Below are 18,485 nucleotides of genomic sequence, written 5' to 3' on the forward strand. Positions count from 1 at the left end.
AAATCTGTATTTTTTAGAAATGAGTAAAAGGAAGGTGAGGACAGTTTTACTAGAAGTTCAGGATGTTTGGATAGGTGGAAGAATTGACAGGCATAAATAGCTTGAAATATACGGTGAAAAACTTTCTGCAGATTCTGGAACTGTCACACAGTTTTGCGAGAAATTAAGAATTACTGTACAAGAATAAAATCTTACTTCTGATCATCTGTATAACTGTGATGAAAGAGGACTAAATTATAAAATCCATCTATTTAAAAATCTAACCTCAAAAGAAGAAAAGGTTGCCCCAGGCTACAAAAAATGTAAAGAGAGGTTAACAGTTATTACTGCAACGAAAACAAACTGGAGACTATAAACTGAAGCAGATGGTAATAGGAAAGTAGAAAGTCTAGAAAGCCAAGAGTTTTAAAAAGTATCGCTACTTATGCACTACCTGCTACACATGTCCACCAAAAATCTGCTTGGATGGACAAAATATTTTTAAGAAGCAATTTTTCAAAGATTTTATTTCAGAAGCCAAAAGATACCTAAAGAAAAAGTGCTTGCTTTCCAAAGCAAATGTAACATTTGTCAATGCTGGTTCACACCCTAATGAGGAAGAATTACAATGTGATAGTATTCGCACATTATTCTTACCCGCTAATGAGACAAGTTTAATACAGCTTGCAGCTTATGGACCAAGCCATTTCACAATTCTTGAAAAAGAGGTACTGCTGCCGTTTACATTCAGACACTTCTCCAAATAACAAAGGTGCAAGAACCATAAAAAAAACACACTACAGTAAAAGACGTAGTTTATTGGATAGCAGATTCATGGTCTGGAATAAAGGCAGAGACACTAAAAAAGTCTTGGAACCAGATTTTATAGACTGAAAGGGATACCTGCAGTACAGATGAAGATGGCCTACCATTGGCAGAACTGATGAAAAAGCTTGCTGGATACGAAAATGCACATACAAGTGATGTTTCAGAATCGATAAACAATGACGAACAGTTTGAAGTGACCAATCTTGAAGTTGCTGAAATGGTTGGTGAACCCACTGAAGACAGAGACAAAAAGGAATTGCCTGAAGAAACTGTACAGCTGATCACTCACACCACGGGTTTGGCAGCACTGGATATGGCATTGCATTATATCGAGCAGCAAGTGGAGGCTACTACAGCTGACACCACCTTTCTTAGAAGATGATGCAACATTGTTGCTAAAAAACATGGTTCTATTTTAAAACAAAGAACTATGGACAATTTCTTTAAAATGTAACTTATATTTTTGCAGCTCAGAAATGTGTGTCTTTCCTTCTCATCCCGTATGGTAAGTCTCCCTTGACCCATGGTTATGGGTGACTTTCCCAAAATCTATTGGCTAGACCCCTCCAGTCCTTTTCCTTCACTCTCCTTCCTTCCCCTTCAGCCCTTCTGCCTGAAGAAGGAGCCACTGGCTCCAAAAGCTTGCCAATTACAACAGTCCTTTATGTGTGTGTTCTGCTACTGCTAGGTGAGTAGATTTTTTATCTATTCAATTAAATAATTTTGCCAATAATTGATTGTTTTTGTTTTCATTTAGTAAGTAATAAGTGTACCAAGTTTGGTTGAAATTAGTCCAGGGGTTTAGGTGGAGCTTTTTACCCATAGCTTTGCCCACATACACACATATACCTTTCACATACGTTCATACATACTTAAAAATATTTGGACACACAGTTCACATTTACATCTCTAGGGGATTTTTCTCAGCACTTTTGTTTTCCCACAACTTAATCTTTATGATGTCATATTTTCTGAACTATGTCATACAACAATATAATTTTGCTGATACATCCAGTGGTATGTCATACAACAATATAATTTTGCTGATACATCCAGTGGTATATGTGGCTACTGTGTATGAAATGTGTTACAAAGATAGTTAGTTGCAGGTAAGTAATAAATGAAAATGTTATGCGTTATGTGGCACTTTTCACACTTCTCAGGTTTAATGACACAATATCTCCAGAACTAATTGTCATACAATGTGGCATTGTTGCAAGTACATATGTTTCAAAATAAGTTAATAGTAACAAAGTAGCAAATTAATGCTCATGCTTGATGTGGCAGTTTTATAGCATGAACAGTGAAAATTTAGTAAGTAACAAACTTTTTCCTTTCATCATTTAGTGGGTGGGTGGCGGGGGGTGGGTTGGGGGATTATTGGAGGGGGGAACAGTGAGAAAAAGTCTGATAAAGGTTTGAAATGATGTGTAAAATTGATAGCAAGTCACTAACTGCTCTCATTCTGTAATAGTAGATGAATACAGCCTGGTTATTTGTGTTTGTGAGCTATGCAACTTTTTCATCCTCAGTCCTACCCCTCTGAAAAGCAGGTTACTCATACCACTACAGTGGGTCTTTCCATATAGTAACTTGTATGTGTGCCAAATTTGGTTCAAATTGATGGAGTGGTTCAGGAGGAGACTTGTATGGGTTTTGGTAAGACAAGTGAAGCAGTTGGGAAAGTGATCAGAAATTCTACCAGAAGTAAACCCAAACAAGAGCCCTCAGAATGTGTACATCAAAATCAAATGGACATTTGAGAGCCTAAGCAGATGAATAAAGCTTTTAACCAGTGTTTCTTAACTACTTCTAATAACCTCTTGTCACAGATTAAAATACCAACGGAGATTTTTTTTTTTAAACAGCACTACCTAAATCTGATAGGTCAATCTTCTGCATTCCAGCAACAGAGGAGGAATGAACGATTGTCATCAGAAGAACCAAATCCTCATACACATGTGAGGCTGAGGGCAAATTATCAGACCTTTTTGTGATATTAACAGTTCAATAAGCTGTGGCAATTTCCCTAAAGTCTTTGAAATCTCAAAGGTTATCTCATCCTATAAAAAGAGAAGTAGGCACTATGTTAATAATTGCTGCCCACTATCCATCCTCCCAAATTTATCAGCGGTGTTACTGAAAGTCATCTGTAATCATGATAGGCAAAAATCAGGAATGCAAAAAATGCATTGTCCGATAGGTATTTGGATTATACTTAAACACATCTGTTAACGATACACTTTGCTGAACATATTAGTTCTTCAATAATAAGCAATACCCCTCCAGCTATTTCAATGGGAAGCTTTTGATTTCGTACACCATACACTATTTACTATGGAAACTTGAGATTCGTGGTATAAAAGTTACTGGAAGCCCATGGTTTCAGTCATATATTTATAACAGGAAACAGTTGGTAGAAATTTCAGTCCCCATAAAGGAAAAATTTGCTGAAGAGAAGATCCAACCAGTTGTTATGTACCACAGGTCTCAGTATTGAGACCCCTTCTGTCTCTTGTTTTTACAAATGATATCCTTTTCAATGTGTCCAATGCTTCTCCAGTTCTGTTAGCTAAAGATACAAATTGTGGTTTGAAGATACCTCACCTCAATGAATGGGAACTGAAATCACAGATACCATTGGCACACTATTGCCAGGCTACTTAAAAAAAAAGTTGCTATTAAATACTACCAAATGGCACATGTTGTTCTATAAATCCACACAACACTGAACCCTCATAAAGCCTGTAGAAATAAAAGACAGTAAAAGGGATTAAATGGAGCTCTCTATACCAATCAATGACAACACTAAGTAAAAGTGCACTTTGGTGTCTGCGGATATTCCATCGCATGTTGCATTTGGTAACAGTTCATGTGAAGAATGATGGAATGTGAACATGATGAATCAAGAGGTAGATGTGCATAGCCAATCATTCCAATTCCTTCATAATTCGCTTTGCTTCGTAAGGAACACTGCACACCAGTGACAGATCAACCCCACCACAAATGAGTAATTTACCAATCAATTTTGCGTTGGATTTCAATTGTGACAGCATCATGAAGTTCTACCATTGAAAATTATGATCCTTAGTAGCAGTAGATCTTGATTTGCTTACCGTACATCAACTCACAAAAAATTTCAGAAAAACTGGGTTAAATTTACTAAATGTATTTTGAAACTCTATTCTTGGGAACTGATGGCTAGAGGAAAAATGTAAGGATGTAGAGGCTTATCTCACTAGGGATAAGATAGATACTGCCTACAGGAAAATTAAAGAGACCTTTGGAGAAAAGAGAGCCACTTGTATGAATATCAAGAGCTCAGATGGAAACCCAGTTCTAAGAGAAGAAGGGAAAGCAGAAATATGGAAGGAGCATATAGAGGGTCTGTACAAGGGCGATGTACTTGAGGACAATATTATGGAAATGGAAGAGGATTTAGATGAAGATGAAATGAGAGATACAATATTGCGTGAAGAGTTTGACAGAGCACTGAAAGACCTGAGTCGAAACAAGGCCCCCGGAGAAGACAACATTCCATTAGAACTACTGACAACCTTGGGAGAGCCAGTCCTGACAAAACTCTAGCATCTGGTGAGTAAGATGTATGAGACAGGCGAAATACCCTCAGACTTCAAGAAGAATATAATAATCCCAATCCCAAAGAAAGCATGTGTTGACAGATGTGAAAATTAGCGAACTATCAGTTTAATAAGTCACAGCTGCAAAATACTAACGTGAATTCTTTACAGACGAATGGAAAAACTGATCATTATTTTTAAAATGTACGCTACAAATACACCAGCTTCTAAGGAAGTTGGGGATCTTCATTTGATTTCACCACCCCAGTCCTCCAACAAGCTTAGTGAACCCCAGGATATGAGTTACTAATAACACCAAGACAAATAATGGATATGGACAGAATCTGAATAATCTCTGCACGCTGTTCTACATAGTTAGAGGAGAAATTGATTCTTAGTCATCCTGTATGGCAGCTGTAGTGTTCTTCTGGGAAAGGCAACTCCTCCCATCATGTGCACTGCTCGCTTTTAAGTTTACAAACAGACTGTACCACCCCAGCATTTCCTGCCCACTTCTCTTGAGTAAATAGCCAAAGTAACTTCACTGAGCTCATATTTACATGATGGAATTATTTTCAGTTTATTATGTGAGTACATATTTGCAGTTGTTAAATGAGCTGTTATGTAAAAAAGCTCAATAGCTGGAGCTATCAACTGTCTCCCACACTAAAGAGTCTTTCCCATGTGTAACATGGTGTCCGTATGTATCCAACGATTATGATTTCATTGTCCCACTGTCACTGTCTGGAATATTATTCACAAGATGAGAGGTATCAAATGCATCACCCCCAGCTTAGCTCTCCCAAAACCTGAAGATGAGGCTTAAATTTTCTCCCTCTGCAATATGACTGGAACATGATTAATTCCATTCCATCAAACATATTGGCATTTGTCTTGGAAGATGTACTGTGCATGTGTGATCAGTTAATAAGTTAATATCATGATCCTGTTAAAATTAACACTGTGTTGTTGCAATTCAGAGCACATGACATTTAGAAAAAAAATGCATGCATGATGATGTCAGAGTTCCTTGGTACTCACCGCACATAATGAAGTAATCGTCCATATCATTTTATCATAATAATAGCTGTGGACTTACCAAACAGTACGAAATGATAAATTTTTTGTACTACCTTAAATACAGTGACAGCATTACCTTTATCGAAATTTTATGACTGCTTCACTTGTACTTCAAAGAAAAACCTGTTTTATCCTAAAAACTCATAAAAAGTAGCAACAAGTTTCTAAAGGTATCTGTAATTCTTGTTATTTGCAAATATACTGTTGCTACGTAATCCCCCAAGGATACCAGTAGATCTGAGAGAATTTTATGTGCCCCAGAGGTCTTGTTTTGGCTTAGATCTTTCAATGCTTCATCAGTTTCTTATTGCAGTATCATATTTCCCATCTCCTCTCCATCTACTTCCTCTTACCTTTCTGTAACATCACCTTCAATTTCATTTCTTTTGCAAATCCCATCTATATTCCCTCCACATTCCTGCTTTCTGTTCTTTGCTTAGTACTGATTTTCCATCTGATCTCTTGATATTCATACAGCTGCTTCACTTTTCCCCAAAGGCCTCTGTAATTTTCCTATAGGAGGAATCAACCTTTCCCTTAATTATATAGGCTTCTATAAACTTACATTTGCTCTCCAGCTGTTCCTAAATTCTTTCAATCTAAGTTTTTTGGATGCTTATATTTCCTTTCACTTACTTCCTTTGGTGAATTTTTATATTTTCTTCTTTCATCTGCTCAGTTCAGTATCTTCTCTGATATACAAGCATTTCTATTAGGCCTTGTCTTTTTATCTCTTTGATTCTCTAATGCCTTAACTGCAGTCAAGATTGTGTAAGATGATCCTTGACAGCTCATAGCACTGTTGTCAGTTTTCAACTGTGAAGCATTAATGGTTGCAAATGTAAACAGTAGCAATCTACAGAGCTGTAATGACACTGAGGTGTTGATGTACAGACGTTTACAAAATCATGCATTGTTACTGATTGAGGTAGGCTCACCAAGCTGTTGCAACTGTTAGGGATCAACTTACACCAACTCAGCTGTAGTTCATCCCTCAAAGCTACCCATTTGCCTCCTGCCATATTCCTTTCCCCTGTTTCAATCAATTATAGCCTAATGCTCCTTTTTAAACTCTCAAAAACTTCTGGTTTTTTCAATTTATCCAGGCACCATCACCTTAACTTCCTATCTTTTCACAACTTCTTCATTTTTAACGAACAGTTCATAACCAGCAAATTGTGGTCAGAGTCCACATCTGCCCCTGGAAATGTCTTACAGTTTAATGGTTCCAAAACCTCTTCCTTACCATTATGTAATCAATCCAGACCTTTCTGTGGCCTCCAAGTCTATTCCACATATACAGCCATCTTTCATATTCTTAAGCCGGTTATCAAATTATGCTTTTTGCAATCCATATATTCTCAGTATTTTTCCTTCTCTTCCTGTTCATACTACTAAATTCCAATCGTTCATTCCAATTACATTTTTGTTTCCCTTAACAATCTGAATAATTTCTGATATCTCACCATATTTTCTTTCAATCTCAGCAACATCTGTGGGGCTAGTTGGAATATGAACTTGTGCTACTGTGGTGAGTGTTCACTTCATGGCTATCTTGACTACAATAATGCATTCACTAACTGCACAGTAGCTTACCCACATACCTATTTTCTTGTTTACCATTGGACCTATTCCTGCATTATCTCTCACCTGGCCAGAAGTCCTTTTTATTCTGCCACCGAACTTCACTAATATCCCCTATATTTGTCACTAACTTATCAATTCCCCCTTTATATTTTCTAATATACCTACCCAATTAAGGGACCTAATATCCACATTCCAGTCCATAGAACCCAGTTATGTTTTTCCTGATGATGACATCCTCCTTAGTAGTTCCTGCTCAGAGATCTCAGCTGGGGAACTATTTTACCTTCACAATAATTTACTCAAGAGGATGTCATCATCATTTAACCATACCGTAGAGCTGCATGTCCTTGGGGAAAGTAACAGCTGTAGTTTCCCCTTGCTTTCAGCTGTTCACTGTATCAGCACAGCAAAACCATCTTGGCTGATGTTATAAGGTCATATTAGTCAATCATCGAGACTACTGCCCCTCCAACTACTTAAAAGGCCACTGCCCCTCTTCAGAAAATACAAGTTTGTCTTGTCTCTTCACAGATACCCCTTGTGGTTGCACATACAGTATGGCAGTCTGTATTGTTAAGGCATGCAAAGCTCCTCACCTTAGCGATGTGTGTGGTTCATGGGGCTGGAAAAACGTAATATACAAAGTCTGTTAGAGAAGTATCCGACTATTTTGTTTTGCAAACACCTGATGGATTTGAAACAAGTGTGGTAGCATGAGCCAACCTTGAACCTTCATGGACATGCATGAACTTTTTCCCACTTGTTGATAGTGTCAGTTCCTGACAAGTAGCAGTTGAGTGAGGTAGTGCGTAATGCTCACTTCAGGTTTTCATTTGGAAGATTCAGACAGGTTTTGATGATGATTGAGGAGTGGTACAATCAGTTTAAAGACAGCTGCACGCTGGTGGAGAGTGAGCCACACTCTGATTGGCCATCAACATGCCAAAATAACCAGGTCATTGTCAAAGTGAATGCTGTGGTGATGCTGGACCGTCATGTGACTATCAGTGAAATTGCAGAAAATGTGGGCATCAGCACTTTTTTGGACATTTTGTTGTACCAAAGATTTGGCCATGAAAAGAAAGTTGGTAAAATTCGTGGTGAAGCTACTGACAATGGAGCAAAAGCAACTTCTTGTCAAAGTCTTTCAGGACATGCTGAACTCCACAGTGACCTTGACATGAAAACTATAATCACTGGTGATGATCCTGGGTGTACGGATATGACCTGGAAACCAAATCCCAGTCATCTCAGTGAAAGCATTCCTTGTCACCAAGGCCAGTGAAGGCCTGCCAAGTGCTTAGCAATGTGAAAGTGAGGCTAACTGCTTTCTTCAACTCCCGCAGTGTGTTACAACCATGAGTACATACCACAGGCTCAAACATACACCAAAGATGACTACACGACATCCTCCATCATCTACATAACGTTGTGTGGCATAAGAGAGCAGACATGTGGTCAACAGGAAATTGGTGCCTCCATCATGATTAACGCTCCAGCTTTTTCCTCGCACACAATTCAGACTTTTTTTGGTGAAAATCCAAATCCAACAGGGTCCCCACTCTCCTGATATGGCCCCTGCAACTTCTGGCTGATCTCCAAACTCAGGAGACCATTGAAAGGAACAAACTGTAAATAGCCTTCCGCTCTCTGCATTTTACCCCTGCCACCTTCAGAATTTGAAAGAGAGTATTCCAACCAACATTGTCAAAAGCTTTCTGTAAGTCTACAAATGCTAGAAACATAGGGTTTCCTTAATCTTTCTTCTAAGATGAGTCGTAGGGTCAGTATTGCCTCACGTGTTCCAACATTTCTACGGAATTCAAACTAATCTTCCCCATGGAAGATGGCAGTAGAAAAAACTACAATGCAAATATTTTTGTCTACTGTTCACATTTTTGAAACTGATTCCTTTTGGCAGCAAAGAGCTCCAGCAGTCAGCAGCACAGCAAGAAACATTCTCAGTTTGACAGAATCTATACCTGATCTAATTATCATCCTGTTCAGAGCACATTTCCATTGTAATGATGAACAAAACATATCTACAACCTTGTCATCAAAGAATGTGTAGACAATGTCCCACATTGTAGGTGCAAAATCACTTGCATTCATTCACTTGGACGATCCTTTGACAATGTTATGTTGATGACAGTGAGTCACTGGGTACACTTTAAATTGTCCATTTACGTCTTGATTTTACGGTAAACTCATCTTCTTCATACAAATCCCCATCAGAATTTTCATTGGCACTGTCACTTTCTTTTGAATTCACTTTAAAGTTATCTTCCGATTCTGATGCATCTTGTTCTAGAATGAAATTCTCATCAGGTTTGCTCCAGATATCTTCTGGGATCATGTTCACACAACAATTTTTAAATTTTTTTTTAACAAACACACTATGGATTTAATTAGGTATAATACATTTTAATTAGATTCAGGAGACATATAAAAATCAAGAATAAATTGCAGCAGTATCATCAAAAATCACTCTCTGTGGTAAGAAGAGGGCTCTGTTTGGCATCTTCAGGGTTTCGATACAGATGAGAAGCTTAAAATCGTAACAGCTTTATCACAGAAACTACCTTGCAGAGTGCAAAGAAATAATAAAGAAAATTATGTTTTGTTTTATATGTTTGGTAACAAAGCTTGTACAATTATGACATCCATTTCATAACCTTGGTACAAGAACTAGTTATTATCAATATTATTAGAGTATTGGTTTTGTTACTTTATTTATAGAAATTTTCTATAAAGTCTTTGTCATCTGTTCCATACACGACTTTTCTTTCAGGTGAGGAAATGGACAGATTGCCTAGCCATTCTTGATTCATTATAGAGCAAACATGCTATTTATTAGTTTTAGTCTAGAATAACTTCCCTCACGTGATAGGGCTGAGACACAAATGGTCAAGAAGTATTGGATTATAAGTGATGTTCTTGGCTGTTCATCTGGCAGCACCATCCACATTTGTATCAGCTGCAAGTAGATGGCTACAAAACCAATTTATTTGTTGCAGCACCTGCTCCTTATCAAACTTATCACAAATTTATATCAGACTCTCCAGTGGTACAAAAACAGTGACATCAGAAGCATCTAGCATAAATTTGTTTTCAACATTTTGGAAAATGTAGTTGACTTCTTACATAGCCATTTATTGTAATGAGAGTTCTTGTACAAATCATTATGTGCATCCAAACATTGACTGGCAAACATTTTATTGAAGTGATAACTCGGCATCAAGAGCTGGTTGACACAGCATTGCTTTATTTTTGTTCCTTCTTCCTCATCGATCAATATTAGTGTCCACATCATTGCATTTTATTGTGACAAAAGGAACACCATGTCTATAATTGTAGTTATTTCATCACCAAAAACTCATGCAAGGTTTTTAATTTGACAAGTCCTTCAACTAGTCTGTTATCCAAGTCACTCTCGGAGACTGTTGATATTCATCAGACTGAATTCCATTAAGGCTTGTTGTGCTCAGTGAATATGAAATGATTATAATCAGGGATAAGTAAAGAGAACAATCGCTTATCATTCTGTATTTTTATTGCAGAAAAAGCTATATTTCAGGTACAGTACAGCCATCCTCAGTGAGTCTGTTTAATACCAAGTTGTATAGATACAGAAATCTAGTCAATACGGCCTTAAACCGTCCACAGCTCAGTTCACTGAATTGGGCTATGGGCAGCTTATGGTTGTTTTAACAACATGTGCATATACAAGCTTTCTTGGTCTATTTGATTCGCCAATAAAGCAATGATGATGGATGTGCCATTGGTGAAATCTATCTGGAATGAAGTAAAAATTATTCACGACTGTTTGATGTGTTCTTCCCTGATTTAGTATTGTAGATATTATTGGACATAATTTACTTCCTGCAGTATCGTGTGCCAAAAGCTGAAGTAGGTCAAAATTGCGACAGCATATAAAGCCAAAATGAGTGAACTCATTGCAGGTATCTTTCACAGTGTTCAAAATTGTTTCCACATTTTCTTTTTTTACTTTAATTTAATGTAACTCTGATTCAGTTTACTCTCCTCTGTTCTATGATGAAACATCTTCATGTCAGCAGAAAGCAAGGTTTTGCTGCTGGAGTAAAAATAGTGTCATTTCCAAAGGGTGATATAAAATGTGACTCCATCTCTTGGGCTCATCATTAACTTATGCATGTAAATTTAAACTGTTTTTATAATATTCCTCTGTAGATGGCACAGGTATAAAAATGTTTCATCTAGAATAATTGCTTCTACCAGATAACTGGTTATGTTTCTACAGGTTTTAAAGCTCAAGCAACATTTTACAATAAATTCTAAAAATTCTGAACAGACCCATTGACAATGCCTTGGCCTGATAATAGGTAAGTAGGGACATATGTTCGTATTTCACATATGTATTGCGGCCACCAATTCCAAACTGCCTCATATTTACTGATCATATTTTGGCCTTGTAAGGGATTTGATAAAAATGTTCAGTTCCAAGGCAGTAGTGGAGGCTTCCCAGACCCAGATCCCCAGGGTGAGCTACCCTCACGGTCCCATCTCAACTCCCCATTATTTTGCCATTGTTCACATCTACACTCCACGAAGTGTGAATGCATTTTGTGCAAAATAGTCTCAGGGTATGTCTGCATACTGTGTCATCAGTGATTCATAAGGTGTGATATGAGGGCCATATTACTTCGAGAAACTCCCTGTAGTTATTTCTTGTGATGTAGTGTGGTAGTTGGAATTGGAAATCACCTTCTTGGCCTTTAGTCTGCAGACTTATGAAGAAGGGGAAGGTATAAACACGATGTGGATACCTACCTTCCCATGCACTTCTACCCTACACTTTCACAGTCCCAGAACACAATTTACCTGTTAATATGGCTCCACTGCACTTAGATGTGGTGCTTCCATTTAGAATCTGGTTTGACCTACTTCAGACAGAGCTGTGGTTTCTGAGTCATTTGAAAAAAAACATAAAAAAGTGACCTTCAAACCCATTGCCATAGGGTTTTTAGTATGTTGTTCATGATACTTCCTCCTAGCACTGAGCAAAGAATATGCGACTACACAATTTTTCCCCTAATATTCCTCGTTGACTGGACTATATGACTAAGCTCACTTGATGCCATATTGAAAACAGTGCGTTGAATTTTGACAACATTATGTGGAAACGGTAGAACATGGTGGCACTGTCGCACTGGCCATCGTGCCACCATAGCTGTCTGTGGTGCTACTTTTGTTGCATGTGGAAACTCACGTTTATTGTCCCACACTGCACACAGTTAATCGGATTGCTTGGGTTTGAGGAGCTGTAAATCTAGCAAATATTTTTGAAACGAAAATTATAAATTTCACCGCTGCTCGTGTAGCTTACAGCAATTCAGTCAAGCTATTAACTCTTAACTACAACTTCGGAACTAGTGACATTTGCGGAAGAAACGTCGAAGCATTTCTGACAACCGAGTTTATAAGATTGAGCGATAAACATTGTTTAACATATACACCATTCTATTGGATCAACAATAACTATTAAGGAATTTCTAACAACAGCACATCACGAAGAGTCGCGGACACCTCTGACCGCTTACTTCCTGTATATACGGATAGCCGAAGAAAAACTACGAGACTACCAACTCTATGTTGGTTTCTAGCACGCGTGAGACGGCCAAGAATAGATCTCCACAGGATTTTCAGTGTGTGACACGATTATTATTTCGGTTTTTGTGTGGAATGTAATGATATATTTGTTGGACTGAGGGCTATAAATACAACCAACCTGATAAGCGTGCCTTATGCCCTCTCGGTGGTAACGGCATCGCCATCAATACCGACAACACGCAGCAAAGACCGCAGATTCTAATGGCGGGAAACATCACTCAAACAGATGCAAAGGGCTAGAAATGCACATTGAACAGCAGTGTTATTCATTTCTTTTGTTAGAAAACACTGTAAACAAACAGAATGGAAAAATCGATAGCAAATGGAACTTCAAGATGACTGGCAGCATCACCTAAACGTTTCGTCCATACAAGAATTGAAGTTGTGACGTCAGCGAGAATCGGCGAAAGTCAACAGTTGTTTTGTGGTGTATCAACAACGTGCTGCATGCAAAAAACTCGTTGTGCTATGTGATCGTAACGAGTGCACAGAAATCGTATTGTGTGTTGCTAGGTGTTGTTTGTGTGGGTTTAATGCAACATTCAGCTCCTGCTAGACTATCAATAATATAGCACAATTTTTCGCGAAGCGGAATAATATTGATTATCTAGAGCTGAGATTGAGAGATGGTGCAATGATATTCACAACATAAATATGTTTTGAAATCTTGCGCTGCTCGGAAATATTGTGCCTTCTGTGGCCAGTATTGACAATATTCTTGCAATTCTGTCGAAAGCTACGGACTGAGTATCAATGCGTACCCAGTTCGTTTTGTTCTGGAGTTGAAATTGAGTTAAGAGGAAAGAGGGTTCTGTGGGTGTTTGGGTGTGCGAATGATCAGAATTTTTTTAATTATTAGCGAAATCCATAGAGTGAGACTAGCGGATTGGAAACAAACGATTAACAGGAATAACAGGTAAAAAAAGATGACACATTATCATCTCGGTGTAGCCAAGAAAATGAAAAATTGACAGAAAATTTTTACAGATCGCCAAACTACTAAGGACCAGTTGGAAAGTCCCTGGTTAACAGCTGCTTAAGTTCTGTTCTCGGAAAAGCGCGCAAAACGTATTGTACGGATATGTAATGACGCTTAACGGGAGAAAAAACGCGGGATAACTGAACTGATGATTCTGTCAGAGTTAGCGAAGTTAAGTGGAGGATAAGTTTTGACAAGTTACAGAATTAGTGATGACAAGATGATTTTTGTCAGAACAAGGAAGGAGAAGAAACGGAGACAATACACAAGTTATGTGGGAGAATATGACGATTCCAAATGTATATAAACATTTCTCAGTACTACTTTTCGATCTCAAGCTTCAGAAAGTGGAGCATATGAATGAATTAAAGGAACTATTTCCTAACGTAAAACTTTTTGCTTGTAGTAGCCCTAAAAGGCATTTGATATTGGTACTTAGTGAATTATACTCTGTCGTGCAATTTATATAAACGAGGTGCATAAAAATAACCATTTGTGCCAAAATAGCCTTGCGTGTTTGGCGTGTATTACCAGCACCCCCTGTAAAAGAGAAAACATGCAATTTACAGGAAGCATTCCTATTCATAATCCCGTGGGGGGCAGCTTCTACTTCCACAAGCAATAACATTGATGAAAGCTTAATAAAACACAGACAATTCCAAGTATTTAACGCGGAAAAGAAGACAGTGCATCCGGTAATCTTCATTAAAGGATTCCGAAATGTATTACCGAGTGCCTGGAATGAATGCCAAAAAATTCAGTTCATAATCGCATACATACAAGGCGACGCTGCCTTATGGGCAAATGAAGTCATAGAAAATTACCTGAGCCTGGCACAATTTGAAAAATCTACAGGGGGTGCTGGTATTACATCTGCTGCGACATCAGAAAGGCCTATTTCGTTTTATCTAGTAGACAGAGACAAAACAGACGTCATTGAATACAGAAAACACATCCATCTGGGGTACTATTCGTATTAATAATTTTTTCGGTTGTAGACAATAACAGTTTCTTTATCATGTAGCAAGAAGTTTGACAAACACTGATGAGGTAATAGATTCTTTCACAGAAAGGAAAGCATGACATGTAAAGCTGTAGAGATTAGAGAAAAAAATGCAGGAATCTAAGGACTGAAGAAATGTGTGCTGTATTTTGTCTTGGTTTTATGTTTCCAATATTTAATTTTATGTCAAACAAAAGAGAGTTATTAGCTAATAGGCGACAAAGAGTGCAAATTTTATGAAGAGTTCTTATTCTGTCGGACAGAAATAATACTACCCAGTATTAATTATGAGTTTTTTTAAAGAGAGGGCAGGATGTCAATCACACTGACGGGGAGTGGGAGAGGCACCATAGGCCATTTGAATTCACATTGTCCTGAATATAGGTTTGATGGCTTCCATTACAAAACATACACATTTGAATTCCACAGAGCGAAGTACAATGACATGCAATGGAAGAATCCTGTGTGAGGAGGCGCTGCACTGCACTTAGGCAATACCAAATAAGATCTCTTACATTTCCTCGAACATATATGTTTTATATATCAAATTGTTCAGAAAGATCTGCTCTGCAAAGTAAATCGATTTTAAAAAGTTTTTGAAGATCTGTCTGAACCGTAGATCCGTTGCTGGCTGAATGCGTGTGATCCATAAAACTATCAATTCATCATTAGATTGTATTCTGTAATAAGGTGGAATATATTGTTGACAATTTCACTCAAATTTGTGTCTATTTTGTTCAATAATGTAACGGAAAACGCTATTAATATGCACTACGGTAATACAATTAGTATCTCATCATAATACCATACAACGAATGGCAATCTTAATTAAAAATAAAATCTTTTGTCATACTCAAGTAGCTTTACCGGACTACAACATAAATACAACAGTGTGGCTGCGAGAATAGTTGCAGAATGAAACATAGTTGACAGAGTATTCAGTGACACGATTTCATTAACAGGTCTGTATATTTTCAATAACACTTCTGCAGCATTTTATGTTTCTTACCTCTAGATCGACTGGCTACTAAACGTCGCGAGAAGTCTTATGATGGCAAAATTTCTAAAGATGTTCTCAGTTCTATACAGGGTGTTACAAAAAGGTACGGCCAAACTTTCAGGAAACATTCCTCACACACAAAGAAAGAAAATATGTTATGTGGACATGTGTCCGGAAACGCTTACTTTCCATGTTAGAGCTCATTTTATTACTTCTCTTCAAATCACATTAATCATGGAATAGAAACACACAGCAAAGAACGTACCAGCGTGACTTCAAACACTTTGTTACAGGAAATGTTCAAAATGTCCTCCGTTAGCGAGGATACATGCATCCACCCTCCGTCGCATGGAATCCCTGATGCGTTGATGCAGCCCTGAAGAATGGCGTATTATATCACAGCCGTCCACAATACGAGCACGTAGAGTCTCTACATTTGGCATCAGGGTTGCGTAGACAAGAGCTTTCAAATGCCCCCATAAATGAAGGTCAAGAGAGTTGAGGTCAGGAGAGCGTGGAGGCCATGGAATTGGTCCGCCTCTACCAATCCATCGGCCACCGAATCTGTTGTTGAGAAGCGTACGAACACTTCGACTGAAATGTGCAGGAGCTCCAACGTGCATGAACGACATGTTGTGTCGTACTTGTAAAGGCACATGTTCTAGCAGCACAGGTAGAGTATCCCGTATGAAATCATGATAACGTGCTCCATTGAGCGTAGATGGCAGAACTTGGGGCCCAATCAAGACATCACCAACAATGCCTGCCCAAACGTTCACAGAAAATCTGTGTTGATGACGTGATTGCACAATTGCGTGCGGATTCTCGTCACCCCACACATGTTGATTGTGAAAATTTACAATTTGTTCACGTTGGAATGAAGCCTCATCCGTAAAGAGAACACTTGCACTGAAATGAGGATTGACACATTGTTGGATGAACCATTCGCAGAAGTGTACCCGTGGAGGCCAATCAGTTGCTGATAGTGCCTGCGCACGCTGTACACGGTACGGAAACAACTGGTTCTCCCACAGCATTCTCCATACAGTGACGTGGTCAACACTACCTTGTACAGCAGCAACTTCTCTGACGCTGACATTAGGGTTATCGTCAACTGCACGAAGAATTGCCTCGTCCATTGCAGGTGTCCTCATCGTTCTAGGTCTTCCCCAGTCGCGAGTCATAGGCTGGAATGTCCCGTGCTCCCTAAGACGCTGATCAATTGCTTCGAACGCCTTCCTGTCGGGACACCTTCGTTCTGGAAATCTGTCTCGATACAAACGGCTATTGCCCCGCGCTAATCCATACATCAAATGGGCATCTGCCAACTCCGCATTTGTAAACATTGCACTGACTGCAAAACCACGATCGTGATGAACACTAACCTGTTGATGCTACGTACTGATGTGCTTGATGCTAGTACTGTAGAGCAATGAGTCGCAGGTCAACACAAGCACCGAAGTCAACATTACCTTCCTTCAATTGGGCCATACTGACGAAACTAAAGTGAGCTCTAACACGGAAATTAAGCGTTTCCGGACACATGTCCACATAACATCTTTACTTTATTTGTGTGTGAGGAATGTTTCCTGAAAGTTTGGCCGTACCTTTTTGTAACACCCTGTATAGCTGTTGGTAGCGCTGTCATAGAGGGGGTGAAATGTTACTCTCTCGCCAGTTAATAACTGAGCTACTGACACTTAATCCTAACAGTACATCAACATTTTCATAGAGCAAGCGACCAACTGCAGCGTTCGCCGCCTCTTCAGTGCCCTTGTAACGGCTGATACTTGTAATTTGCAATGTAGACAACGTGATAATTGTAGTTGCCGCTTGAAAGTAATCTCGCCTGTCTCTAAACATATATTTGATAAGTCGATGACACACCAAACTGGAATTCAATCAGAATCTTTGATTGGTATACCATGAATATATCAAGTCAATCTTGTAAGATAACTCATGTCATTCCAGGAAGTAGCAAAACTATCTCAGTGTCACCATACTCGTTCCACTGTGTTGTCACGACCCTATCATAGTCGTAGCAGTACGATGTAGCGGCTGAATTACATTTCCTACGACATCATGGGGAGTATTCTAGTAGAGTATTCTAGTACTTATGCTGAGGGAGAAGAATAGAAAGTTGTACGGACAACTGCAACACATATGAAAGAATACAAATGTAATCCACTGACTTACAGGTCCATTTCATTGACATCGACGTGTAGAAAGACGTGTGAACAAATATTTTGTACCAGCGTTATGAAATATCCCGAAATATATTACCTCCTGACATCGAACCAGCATGGATTTGGAAAGCACCAATCTCGTGATCAATCGAGACAGTATAGTTACAATGGAAACTGCTAGATTTGTTTATAACGTTTTGGGAGAATGGAGTAGTAGGGCAGCTCAAGTGATAAAGTAAGAGGGACAAGAGTGAGGGAGAAGGGGAACGGAGGAGAAACAATAAATAAATGTAAGATGAAGTCGTATAGATAATGGAGGACGGGGTGTGTATTAATGGACGTAGGGGAAGAGGGATTGTTGTTGTTGTTGTTGTGGTCTTCAGTCCTGAGACTGGTTTGATGCAGCTCTCCATGCTACTCTGTCCTGTGCAAGCTTCTTCATCTCCCAGTACCTACTGCAACCTACATCCTTCTGAATCTGCTTAGTGTATTCATCTCTTGTTCTCCCTCTACGATTTTTATCCTCCACGCTGCCCTCCAATGCTAAATTTGTGATCCCTTGATGCCTCAAAAGATGTCCTACCAACCGATCCCTTCTTCTGGTCTAGTT

The sequence above is a fragment of the Schistocerca gregaria genome, chromosome 6 (assembly GCF_023897955.1).
Source record: "Schistocerca gregaria isolate iqSchGreg1 chromosome 6, iqSchGreg1.2, whole genome shotgun sequence".
In the NCBI taxonomy this organism is placed as follows: domain Eukaryota; kingdom Metazoa; phylum Arthropoda; class Insecta; order Orthoptera; family Acrididae; genus Schistocerca; species Schistocerca gregaria.